This window comes from Pinus tabuliformis, chromosome Q, assembly GCF_031772625.1.
Source record: "Pinus tabuliformis cultivar Carrire ecotype Pingquan chromosome Q, CPIR1, whole genome shotgun sequence".
NCBI classification, from domain to species: Eukaryota; Viridiplantae; Streptophyta; class Pinopsida; order Pinales; family Pinaceae; genus Pinus; species Pinus tabuliformis.
Window position 1 is genome coordinate 1,064,836,675 of NC_142296.1, and position 13,117 is coordinate 1,064,849,791.

The following is a 13,117-nucleotide window of genomic DNA, read 5'->3' on the forward strand; positions in this document are numbered from 1 at the left end:
ATTTTCCTTCTTACTCCAAACATCCAAGTATGCCACACTCTCTAAGAGTGATCCAAGAAAACTTTAAGTTTCCAAGAGTATGAGAGAGAGAGAATAGAATGAGAGCTCCAAAACTAAACTGACAAAAGGTTACACTGACCAAGCTTGAGCAAAAAACTTGCCAACTGATCCTCATAAACCTTTTTATCAATGAGGCCTCTATTTTCTTCATTTTCCATTATTTTCCTTCAATTTCCTCCTCACATGAAACTTGTGACCTTTCACCTTTATTTTCTCCTAATTTCCATTATTTTCATAAATAAATGCCAATAAATGTCTCATGCCTTTCCAAAGCCTTTGCCATTGCCCTTGCCAATTTCCTTAGCCATAATAAACTGAATGAACACTCACTAGGATGTTTTTCCCACCATTCAACTTGGAATACGTGTCCCATGACCTTGGTCTTGTATATTTACATGGACTATTTAACCAGGGTTGTTATATAACCCTCCCCCTTGGGGGAACACCATCCTCTGTGTTCAGTGACACCTATAACTAGCAAGACCGCTTAAAAAAAAAACATACTTCCCATGGAGCTTTATAACATAGCTCGTTGCAGTATTTTACAATGACCATATGCTAAAACATGACAAACATATCGTTTGCTGGAGCTTTATAACACAACTCGTTAGCATATTTACAATAAAAACCACATATACACATATACACATTTGCTTCAACCAGCAAATAATCATACTATCTATGGAGATTTATAAGTCTAGCTCAATACAGTATTTACAATAATACACACGTATACACATATGAACATTTTCTCAATCAACAAATAAAAGGATGTGATGCATGTATCTATAATAAGGGAATATAGAGGCTCACACCTCCACCCTCAAAGTAATACCAGGATTCACCTCCTTCCCAAGAAGTCTAGAATCCACTACAAGGTCAAATCTGCATCCAATGTCCAATGCTATAATCTTGTGCCACTTGTTCTCTTAGTGAACAGTTACCAGCTCATTGTTCTAGGGCACACTCCCAATGTGAATTTTATTCAATCTAGTAGTGCTAATGACCAAAACAAATATATCCTTGGTCTTTCCTTCTCTTCTACATAGTCCCTCGGGAAATCTGGTCACCGCCTTCCATGTAGTCACACACCTTCTAAGTTCCGCTAGCACCCCCATCCTAGGCAGTCCATCCCTCGACAAGGTTTCTTTGAATTGGAAGGTAAAACAACCAAGGCATATACTTGCCTTAAAACCATCATACCGGTCATAGCATGCTCATGGTAATCAATTGACACTATTGGGTACCCATGTCCGATAATGGCCCTGCTCTTGAATTCTTTACCGGTATATTGTTGCATTGTTGCTAATGCTTGCCATCAATTTCGAGACCCAACCGGGCAATTCATGATTTCCTGTACCAAGCACATAATTTCCATTAGATTCAAAGTAAATTGAAATAACTTCAAATCATATTTCATTGGTGGCCCATCAACAAGTTACACTTACAATTATTCTCGCTTCCTGTCGCAACAAGTCAAACTAGAATCTTTGACCAAATCATCATGTATAAACACATCACATTAGGTTAGCTCAAAACACAACCATCCTAGATCAAAATCATAAATCACATGTAACCATCATAAACCAGAATCATAGATCACATGTAATCATCATAGACCAGAACCATAAATCACATGCATAATAAAGCTGAAATAAAATATTGATACTTATCCTTTAATCAATCCTTAGCTTCTACATTTGTCCTTATTTCATACACACCCTAGATCAGTTTCGACACCCAACAAACACCTAATGCCTTCTCCTCAACCATGTGCACATACACATAGTATGCATCACACACATACAACCACACACGACATACAACACCATGCAATACATCCACCTACACCTGACATACCACACATACACCTACCCCACAACACAACGCACACTCCTACATCCGGTGTACACCACAACAAAATACATACACCTACACCCAGTGTACAACACAACACAAATACGTACACAAAGTACAACATAATGAATACATATGTCACTATATTACGATTACATAATGCACATACATAGTGCCACATGCCCGCAACACAACATGTACGACATGCGCACAATACCACATGTACACCAGTACCATATGTACAACATGTACACATTTCCACCTATACACAACACCACTTTATTGGGCACGGGATCCCCCAGTGGAAGTTTTGGGGCTTAAAGCCCATATTTTGGTCCAATTTTTGTAATCCAAATGTAAATACTATGCATTTTGTGGTCGCAGAGCGCATAGATGTTAAAGAGTCATAGGGTTGTCCACCCTTATTTTGATAATGTAATGTCAGTTGTAAAAGATCTACCCATGGTCCGCAAACCATGGGATTGTATAAATAGAGCGGAGCTCTAAGTAGTTAAAAGAAAATGAAGAAATCAATGATGGAAGATGTATGAGAGATAGCTCTGAAGTAGAAGTCTAAGTTTTGGGTCGTAGCATAGGTAGAGGCTCTACAGCTGAGTGCGCAGAGGCCTAGAAGTCTGCAACTGAGTGCGCGGACCCCTGTAGCTGAGTGCGCAGGGCGAGTCGAGTCTGTAATCGTCTGGAAGTATCAATAAATAGAAGTATTCTATAATTTCTTTATTTCCTGTTTGTGAATTTGTTATATTGGGTATGAATTTCACTTCTAATGTTTATATGATGTGTGAATGTGTATAATTGTATTAGTTAAGTGAACGCAAGTAAGAAAATCTGTTTACGCGAAGCTAACTAAGATTTGTTAATAAGATAAGTAAGATACTTAGCCTATTTTGGGAGATATCGCAGTTCATTGCCCTAGCAGCACGAAAGCATATCAGCCCCTGGTTAGGGCTGCGCGGAAGTCGATTGTAACATTTTGTGAAGGTACTGAAGGGTAGAATAGAGGGATAAGAAACCTGTGCGAAGGTAGGTATAGTTGGAATAAACCAACATCACAACCATCTCAAGGGTGCGGAAACTTGGTTCCAACATCCCCCCATACTGCTTCAGGTGAGACTTCAGTCTACGTTCCGCAGGCTGATGCCGAAACGGCCAGTAGTGTAGGGATTTGTTTGGCTAACTAACACTGAACCTGGGTCAGGCACCCACAAGCCAACAAATGGTTCTATTAACGAGACCAGAATCTGCATGAGAGATGTGTGATGTCATATCACTGGAATCCAACTAAGAAAGAAACCGAAGGCTGGTTGGACAGAAGGATTCACAAGTTCACAGCACAAGAGAACAAAATCCCACAACTGTCAAAAGAATAGTGGTTGGACCAATACCTGTATACGAAGATCCACGAAATATTTTTCACCTCTTTCCCTACTGAGCTATACGAGTGGATCGCAAAGCTAGCAGATAGCCAAGGAAGGTGGAAACTTGACGGTCCTATTGTGTGGACCCTAGAGCTAGTGTGAAGGTTGGAAGCATCAAAGGATAAGATTGCACACACTGTCGATCATTGGCTCGATCGCATTATAGGAGGATTTGTTACTGATTTCGCGGTCGACACCTCAGTCAACTATAGCGAGGTAGAGTGATGATTTTTCAAAGGACCGCGAGGTAAGTATGTAAAATCTCTGAATACTTGGATTAAAATGTTGTTGTGTGAAAAATGGGTTATGCAGTTACCTTGATGTTTGGGACTACGCGAAGCGGAAAAAGTTACAAAAACAAAGGAAATAAGGGTCTGGAGTATAGCCCCTTGATTTCACCACCACGAAGGGACGAAGAAGGGATAGCGAAGGTCTCTCCGCGAAGTGTTATTCAATTGATAAGACAGGGATTTCCGCAAATACCACCTTCGCCCACACCACCTCCATCTTCACTGCGATCAGAACAACTTCACCCGTACCACCTCCACCACCACCGCGAGTTAGTATGGAAAACACAGTGAAGTTGCCTTTGTTCAAAGGCTTGGGAAATGAGGACCCAGAACAATTTTGTTTTGTTGTAAGGGTTGTATGGGAAGCTCAAGGTGTTACAGATGATAACATAAAGAAGGCAACACTGGTTAGTGCTCTGCAAGATTGCACACTAACCTGGTATATTAAGTACTCCAATGATAACCCGAATGCCAGAGTAGCAAACATCCAAGCAGCATTGAATAGGGAGTTTAGCAGGCCTAAATATGAAGTGCAGTCGATTGTGGGATTCAAAGAGATCACGATGCTACCAAGCAAGACGCCTTGGGAACTAGATCAGAGGTTGAAATGTACGATCCACGAATACAACATGAATTTGACAGATGGACAACACTGCGAGTGGTTTGTGGCTTCACTAATACCACATTTAAGGAGTGTGCTATCGCAGTAGAAGATAATAACTCAGGCAAAGGCCTTGGAGACTGCCATGAGACTACATGAGACTTTGATGCAAGATCCTAATCTAGTAGTTCAACAGATCCACGTGCAGCTAAAGAATCTACGCCTTGAGATCCAAAGCTTGAAGTAGGATAGGACGATTCGGCCAGAGGTACGTGAAGAAGTATGGTGCGTGAAATGCAAGAGTCAGGGTCATGACAAAGACCACTGCCCGGTCTTTACAAATTTCCTTGCAAGAGGAGGACCGATTCCTTTAAGGCCAGAAGCTAAAGCAGGACCTAGCGCGGCTCCTGCTTTGTGGTGCACTATTCTTCAAATAGCCAGAAAACATGCCATGGATAACTGCCACCTGTTACAGAAGCATACGCAAACTTCACAATGGTTGTTCTGCAACTTTTGCAGATCGGTCGGACATGATGAGTGTACTTGCAGGAGATATGAATTGATGATGGATAGAACTCCCACCTACAGGGTTCAAGCCAAAACATGGCCCCTTGACCAAAATACAAGGATGGTGCGGACAGAATTTCAGGGGCGCGGACGAGGCCAAGGCGAAGGAGGACCTGGTAGAGGTCGCGGATAGTTGATTTTCTACAATTGCAGAGGGCCAGGACACTATGCCCGCGATTGAACTAATCCAACGCACCTGTCGTGCAAGTATTGCACGTTGTTTGATCATGAAATAAAATATTGTCCTACGATGATAGCTAGGATATGTGACAAAGGAGTGCTACCGCCTCCCCCAACTTAGAACCTACAGATGATGAGATCTAAGCCACGCGAGGAAGATCTGAACATAAATATAGTGCTTCGAAGTGGAATTGCGATGGTAGATGACAAGGGGAAATAGCTAGAAGACAGTACATGGGTTTGCAAAGCCCCGGCGAAAGAGGTCGAGTTTGATTTGGAGCGCTCTCAGGAAACCTTCATGGAAGCTAATAAGAGCTTCGTTGAGGCCTCCACTTCAAGAAGCAAAGATAAACTGGAGTCGGAGATGAACCCCTCTATGCTGACAACTTTAGTCGAAACTTGTATGAAGTTATTGCGCGACACTAAGGCTGTGAAAGGGTTACAGGAACTTATTAATAGATGTGTTGGGACCACACCAGGTGAACCGCGCTTAGTCTGTAAGATCGGAAAGCATAAGACAAGGACGGGATGTGAAATGAGACTGACTGCGCAGATTGGAGAATACGAAATGGATCAAGTCATTCTGGATTTGGGATCAGATGTGAATGTTCTACAGAAACAGACATGTGAGCGAATGGGGAAACCTATGCTGCAATGGTCTTCAATTCAGCTAAGGATGGTGAATCAGTAGAAAATAATACCCATGGGGCAGCTGCAGGGAGTGAACGTGGATATTGAGGGAGTGAGCACACTGGCATATTTTGAAGTAATAGAGATTGTTGATGACGACAATCCCTACCCTGCACTCTTGGGAATTGATTGGGCTACTGATATGAGTGGGGTAATCAATCTGAAGAAGTAAATGGCTCCCATGGTCAATGATGATTGCTTGTGGGACACCAAACCTAGTTATAATATGATTGAATACGAAAACTGCAGCTGTTTTTCTGCTTGCGTCGAATGTAGGCATCGCCTCGGCCCATTTAGTAAAATAATCAACCGCGAGGATGATATACGCATGCCCCCCGGTCGAGTGAGGGTTACAAGTAATAAAATCGATACCCCATTTGGCGAAAGGACCAATGGAAATTATAGGGTGGAGAGGAGCAGGTGGTGCGCGCATCTTGCGATCAAACACTTGACAGTTGTGGCATTTTCGGACCGCAATGATACAATCTTTAAACATGGACGGCCAGAAATAGCCAGCGCGCAACACCTTCTGAGATGTGGCATATCCAGACATATGACCGCCACATGCTCCAGAGTGACAATCATTCAAAACCCTCTCAGCCTCTTCGTGAGTTAAACAACGTCGAAAAACTAAGTCTGCCCCCCGGCGATAAAGTGTATCTTCAATAATCTTGTATTGCTGGGATTGAAACCGAATTTTTCGACGTTTCGACTTTGAAGCTTCAGGCCAAAAGGTTTGGGTTTGGAGATAGATGATTATATCCCCGTACCACGGATCTAAAGTACTGATAAGAAACAAAGATTCGTCCGCAATGGACTCCTCTGCCACAGTTTCTGTGTCAGCACGCGGGAAATCGCACATCAATTCCGCAAAAACTAAGGATTTCTTAGACTTGGACTTCTCAAAATCCAAGTCGAACTCTTGCAGGATAACGATCCATTTAGAGTACTTGACCCCTAGCAGTTGTTTCGTCAAAATATAAATCATAGGGTTGCAATCCAAAATGACTGTAGTTTTACGGAGAAGAATGTAGTGACGAAAACGCTGGACAGCTTGAACGGCTACCAGGGCCAATTTCTCCACATGCGAATATTTTAGCTCAGTGGGGTTTAATGTCCTACTAAGATAATATATCACATGTTCCGCTCCGAATTCATCTTCTTGTACTAACACCATTCCAATAGTGGAATGTGAAGCTGCGAGGTATAAGAAGTAGTCCTGGTTGTAGTTGGGAGGATGCAACAACGGTGCATGGGTCAACGCGTGCTTAAGTGCATCAAAAGATTGTTGGGCAATCTCGTCCCAAAAGAATTGAGCGTTCTGTTTCAACAACCGTGTAAAACCTTTAGTGACCTCGGCGTAATTTGGAATGAATCGGCGTAAAAAGTTCGCTTTCCCTTGCAAACTTTGGAGTTGGAACAAACTCGAAGGAGGAGGCAATTTGATGATAGCTTCGACCTTCAAGGGATCGACGCGAATGCCGGCTTTTGAAACAACAAATCCCAGCAATCGACCCGTCTCTATACAGAACACACACTTGTGGGGATTCAACCGAATTCGATAATGCCGACACCTCATAAAGATTGCTCGTAAGTGGACAAGGTGATCAGCTCGATGTAAAGAATGAGCAGGCAAATCATCGAGGTACGGTTGCACAATGTGCTTGATGTCATGAAATGCGTAAGACATCGCCCTTTGAAAAGTGGCCCCGGCATTCTTAAGTCCAAAAGGTAATTTGCAATAAGCAAATGTCCCCCATGGACAAATGAATGCCATTTTTGGTTGGTCGGCAGATAGAATATTGATTTGATTATAGCCCGAAAAACCATCCATGAAGGAAAACATTTCACTTCCGGCACAATCATCAATAATTTGATCGATATAAGGCGTAGGATAGTTGTCTTTTGGACAAGCTCGATTTATATCCCTATAGTCGATACAGATTCTTATTGTTCCTTGTTTCTTGTTGACCGTAACAATATTCGATACCCAATCCGTTAACGGGATTGGATAAATGAAACTTGCTTTTAACAACTTCTCGACTTCTGCTTTAATCGCAGCCGCTTTCCGAGGGTGAATCTGACGCAACCGTTGCCGGACGGGTTTAGCGTCCGGGTAGGTCTTTATTTCATGAACAAAAATGGCAGGGTCAATTCCTGGCATTTTCTCGTAAGACCAGGAAAACACATCGCGGAATTCTTGGAATAGGGCCTTGTAAGTTCGAATTTCATCTTCTGTACATGAGGCACCTATATGAATGTTTTCCTCAATTCTGGGCTTCACTGATATATCAATGGGAATAGTGCGAGAAATATTCCCTAAATTCAACTCTGAATCAGAATGTTTCGTTGGATTCTGAGCGTCTTTGACATATTCAGCGGTAAAGATAGATGAAAAATCATTTTCAAAAGCATCATCCTTAGGTAAAAACGAAGATCTGTGATGGAGATCTTCCCATGGTAGATCGTCTACACTTAGGATTTCGCGAAGTTGCTCGTCAGATGACACGACTTCGGGAAATGTTATCCGTTCTAAGGTTGATGTGAAAAGTGATTCTTCACTGACCACATTCATTTGGTCGATTTCGGTTGAACGCGAGTCGGTAAAAGACATGACGGCTTCATAAGAAATTTCATATGGACTCAAAGGCATAGCATCACCGAATGAGTCTATCTCAGATTCAGATGGGACAATCCAAGGATCATCATAAATAATGTTGTCTGATGTAATCATATGAATTGATGCAAATGAAGGGTCTGCGTTGATTGGAGGGAAAGGAAAAGTTCCCAGTAAACCGGAATCTTTAACTAAACCTACGCCAACGTCCCTATAAGGGATTGTCGTCTTACTGACATGTTGGATACTCTCTGAAGAGGCTGGGTCAGATGAAAAGTATGTCAGCTGATCAATCGTCACGATCTTACCATTATATGGAAACTTAATTACTCTGAAGACCGATGAAACGACCGCTGTCATAGCATATGACCAACTTCGACCCAAAAGAAGGTTGTAGTCTAGAGGGGCATCAACCACTTCCACATCTAGACTAACGGTTTTGCCTTCTACCCCTATAGGCAATTCCTGTAGAATACCAAACGGACGGAACCCACGGCCATCAAAGGCCTTAAGGATGGTCGAGGATTGGTTCAACGAAGGAGAACCAAGAGATCTCCAACATTGAATCGACATAATACACGTAGAAGCTCCCTCATCAATCACAGTCCGATGAATAGGCCTGTTTTTTACTATCACTGGAATTTGGAAAGCCATTTGATGGGGTAGACGCGGTGTACTATTTTCTAGATCGAAGATTATCAGGTTTGGGTCCTGAACATCAACAGCTCCGATAGCCGACAAAAGTAATTTCCGTTGTGCTGGGCATGATTGCAGCACTTCTAAAGCCGACATTGCTGAGGGTGAAACAACTAAGTCCTCAACAATGTTGTAATTCTAGGCTGCTCTCGCATGTGGATTGAAAGCAGACCTTCAAAGTACACCCTTGGCGGGCGGTTTGATTACTAAGTCCGGGTTAGGTTTTTCGATCTGTAGTGGATCGGAACTAGGAGCTGAGGTTGATGGATTAGAATGAGAAGATTCTGCTTCCTTACCATCAACAGGATTCTTACTACCATAATCTTGCGATCGAGTCGCAATCCGCACATGAGACATCATCAAAATGGGTTCTTCACTGGCACTCGAGGAAGAACCTATCATCTTACTCTCCTGCTTTGGAAATGGATCTTTTAACACAGCAGGAGTGGGAGAACCTTTGACTATTTTCACAACCTCGGCCCGATGAGGGCAATCTCTCGTAAAATGATCCTCTTCACAAATAAGACAAGGATATCGAGGTTTGCGCTTTTCGTCATTGGTTTCCGACTTTTCCGTTTTCTCCTTCGGAGCCTTGTCTGCTTTAGCCTTATTCTTTCCTTTCTTCTTTCCACCGTTTTTTTATTTGGCCGTAGATGACTCTACAGCGTGAATATCGGCGGAAAGTTCAGGAGAAGACTCTCCTGTCGGGGAATCAGGCAAGGTGATTATAGGAGTAGTAGAAGTCTTGGAAGATTTCTTCTTGCTCTTTGTGTTCACGATACCAATCATACCATCAGCGGCATGAGATCCCGAAGGAGCAGCAGCGATTTGATTCGATTTTGGAAGATCCGGAATCTTCTCGTGTAACGTACCCGACTGAGTATAAACTAAGTCAAGGTACTGCGCCTGAGCAATGACTTGCTCCTCAGTAACTACCTCGGCCTTAGCTACATCTTCAGTAATCTTCGGTAATAATGATTTAACAAACCATTCAGCTAAGATTTGGTCCGGAATAAAAACTTTCACTAGCCTTCTTCGGCATCTCCACTCATGAATGTGATCAGAAATATACGTGGACGTTGATTGTTTTAGTGAAGTTAATAACTCCGTGCCGTTATCGTATCTGACCGGCAACTGAAAGTGAGTTAAGAACAAGGTAGCTAACTGGCTAAAATTGTAAAAAGAGGCCCGTGGTAACTCAATGTACCACTTGGCTGCGAGACCAATGAGTGTACGCTGGAAAAGACGTAAGTGGATCGAATCATCCGAGATAGAATTTGAAGCACACCAGAGGTGGTAAGTCATCACATGATTGGACGGATCCTCTCCAGACTTACCTTCGAACTTGGGTATATCACTGGGCAACTTATTTGGCATTGGCGGCCAGAATGGAAGATATTGAATTGGATCTTTCGTTAGGCGCGTCAAGTCTGGTAAATCCAAAGTTGCGATAAACGGTAACTGCCGGTTAGGATCTCTAAAACTCTGGGTCACAAGACCAGTCCCAGGAGGAGGATATCCAGGATAACTAGGAACAGGAGTCGCATTAGGGATATTATATCCTCCTGGAAAACCAGGATTAACCGGACCGTACTGGGGTTGTTGAGGTTGTTGATAAGTGTACCCAGGATACGGTTGATACTGGTAAACCGGCTGTTGGACAGCTTGCCCATGTTGGTACTGTCCCTGGTACGGTTGTTGAACAAATTAAGGTTGAGTAGTGACAACCGTACTTATACCAGGCTGGCCTGTAGGCATCTGGACCGTGGTTTGAATCGTAGACCCAGACAACGGTAAAGATGTCTGAGGAGTGGTTACAGAGACAGTAGAAACCGGAGCTGTCGATACTCCAGAAGTAAGTGCGGCAGATGTAGCAGTAGTTGCAGCAGTCGTTTGACATGGAGTACTAGGTGCAATTGGCGGCTGAGTAACTACCGAAGTTACAGAAGTTTGAACATTTGACTGGACAGGTTGCGGTTGCTGGGGTGGACCAGAAACTACGGGTTGTCCAGCTTGAGGTACCAACTGTATACTTGGCTGCAACACCTGTTGACCCTGTGATGGATCCCACACTAGCATTCCGGGGTATTGACCCGTAACAGGTTGAGGATACTAAGATCCATAACCGGATTGAGGATAGGATTGATAATTGAAAGGTGCAGTTCCCATACCTTGAACATATGACTGACCTTGAGGTGGTTGATAACCTTGACTCGAGTATTGACCTTGAGGTTGATAACCTTGAGGTAAATACGGATACTGGGGTTGACCTTGACCTTGAGGTTGATACCCTTGAATTTGATACCCTTGGGGTTGATACCCTTGAGGTAAATATTGATACTGAGGTTGACCCTGGGGTACATATTGAGGCTGGGGTTGACCTTGAGGCATGTATTGCACCATAGGTACATACTGACCTTGAGGTTGCCCCCCAAACACGATTTGTGTACCTTGAGGTTGCCCCCCAGGCGTTAACTGAGGCTGCCCCCCAGGCGGTAATTGGCCACCTTGAGGTTGAGAAACGGGAACTGAACCTGACATCATGTAAATGTCTCCTACACCCAATGGTATATTACCATTATTTCCAGCTAATAACCCATGATCAACGGGTTGAGGAGATGCCCCCGCAAAGGTACCAGAAAGTGATTGATACCCGGTGGGAACAGAAGGACCGCCGTGTAAGAAAGATTCAGGAGTTTGAGTAAACACGGATGACTAACCAAACATATTTACAGGAGTATAAATACCTCCAGGTGGAAAAGGAGTACGAGGTGTAGAAAAACCTACCCCTGAGTTGTCTAAATAATTGGTTAACGAAAGGTACCAAGTGGTACTTCTAGGAGGACTGTAAAAGATAGATTCACGCTCCTTGAGCTCAATAGTAAGTTGATCTTCAAGGTTAGAGACGCCTATTTCTTCCTCTGGAGCAAGTTCTTCAATAGCAATCAAACCAGTAGGAAGATTTTCGGTGATAACTCGTTCTACTCTTGGTGAATCTGGAACACTAGAAGTCGGAGTAACAGGTTCAGATATTTCAGGTTCTTCGCCTATATCACTAGTAGACGAAAAACTACCAGCAAGCTCAGAAAATGTAACAGCTTCGGGATTATAACCTGTCTCTAGACTTTGGTAATCTGGATGGACTACCAAGGAAGATTCTCCTTCTTCAGGTGAACCTACTCTACTGCCACTAGGAGGAGTTACAAGGACCTTCAAGCCTTCTAGATTACTGGGGTCGTCTCGAGGAGGTTCACCCCGAAGTCTACGGGATCTCCTCAACAATTCAGCCACAGAAACAACTTCAGGAGACTGGCCCCGAAGTCTACGGGACTGTCTCGGTAATTCCGCCACAGCTAAAAACTTTTAACTACTACACACGAAAACAAAATAAAATCTCAAATCAAACCACCTAAAGTCTCTAAAGAACCAAACAAATTTGAATCACACGCCTAAAGAATCTAGGGCGTCAAACCAAGCACAAACAGTAGCCTTTCAGACCAAAAACGCTAGTTGGAGATGAAACCCAACATCGCCAGATTCAGTACAGAAGTGGCGGGTGGAACAGTTACCCCGGCAACCTGCTTAATGAATAGACCGGCACAAGTTCCTCCACTTTAACCATCTCGAGTGAAGTGAACCCCCCGGAAAATCCAAGCGAGTCTAGCCGACGTCTGCTCCAGGTATATTGGGATCTTCCCTCCACCGTCACCTCGATAGAATCCTAAAGATAATGGTCACTAAGGTTACCAACCACAAAAAATGCACTTGGGGGAACAGTCTACACTCCGACAGCACGCAAGGGGCAGAGTATCAAGCTCAATCCCCTTGCCGGTTCCTTGACAATAATCCAAGGTTTACCGACAAGTGACCCCTGGCTCCTCGACAATGGTTAATCTGAGGTTTACCGTTTGTAATATGTGCGTGTCTGGCGTCGTTCCCAACGAGGGAGGATTGATCCCCTCACTGGTTCGGACACGAGCTCGTGCTTCTCCTTTAAGAGGAGCTTTCCTAGAGTACAAATGAGACAATTGGATTTATTCTATCACAAGATAAGCTACTTGTTTGGTTTCGTTGTCTTGGAGAGTTAATTACTCTCCTACTCCAAGACACTAGCCTGATCTAA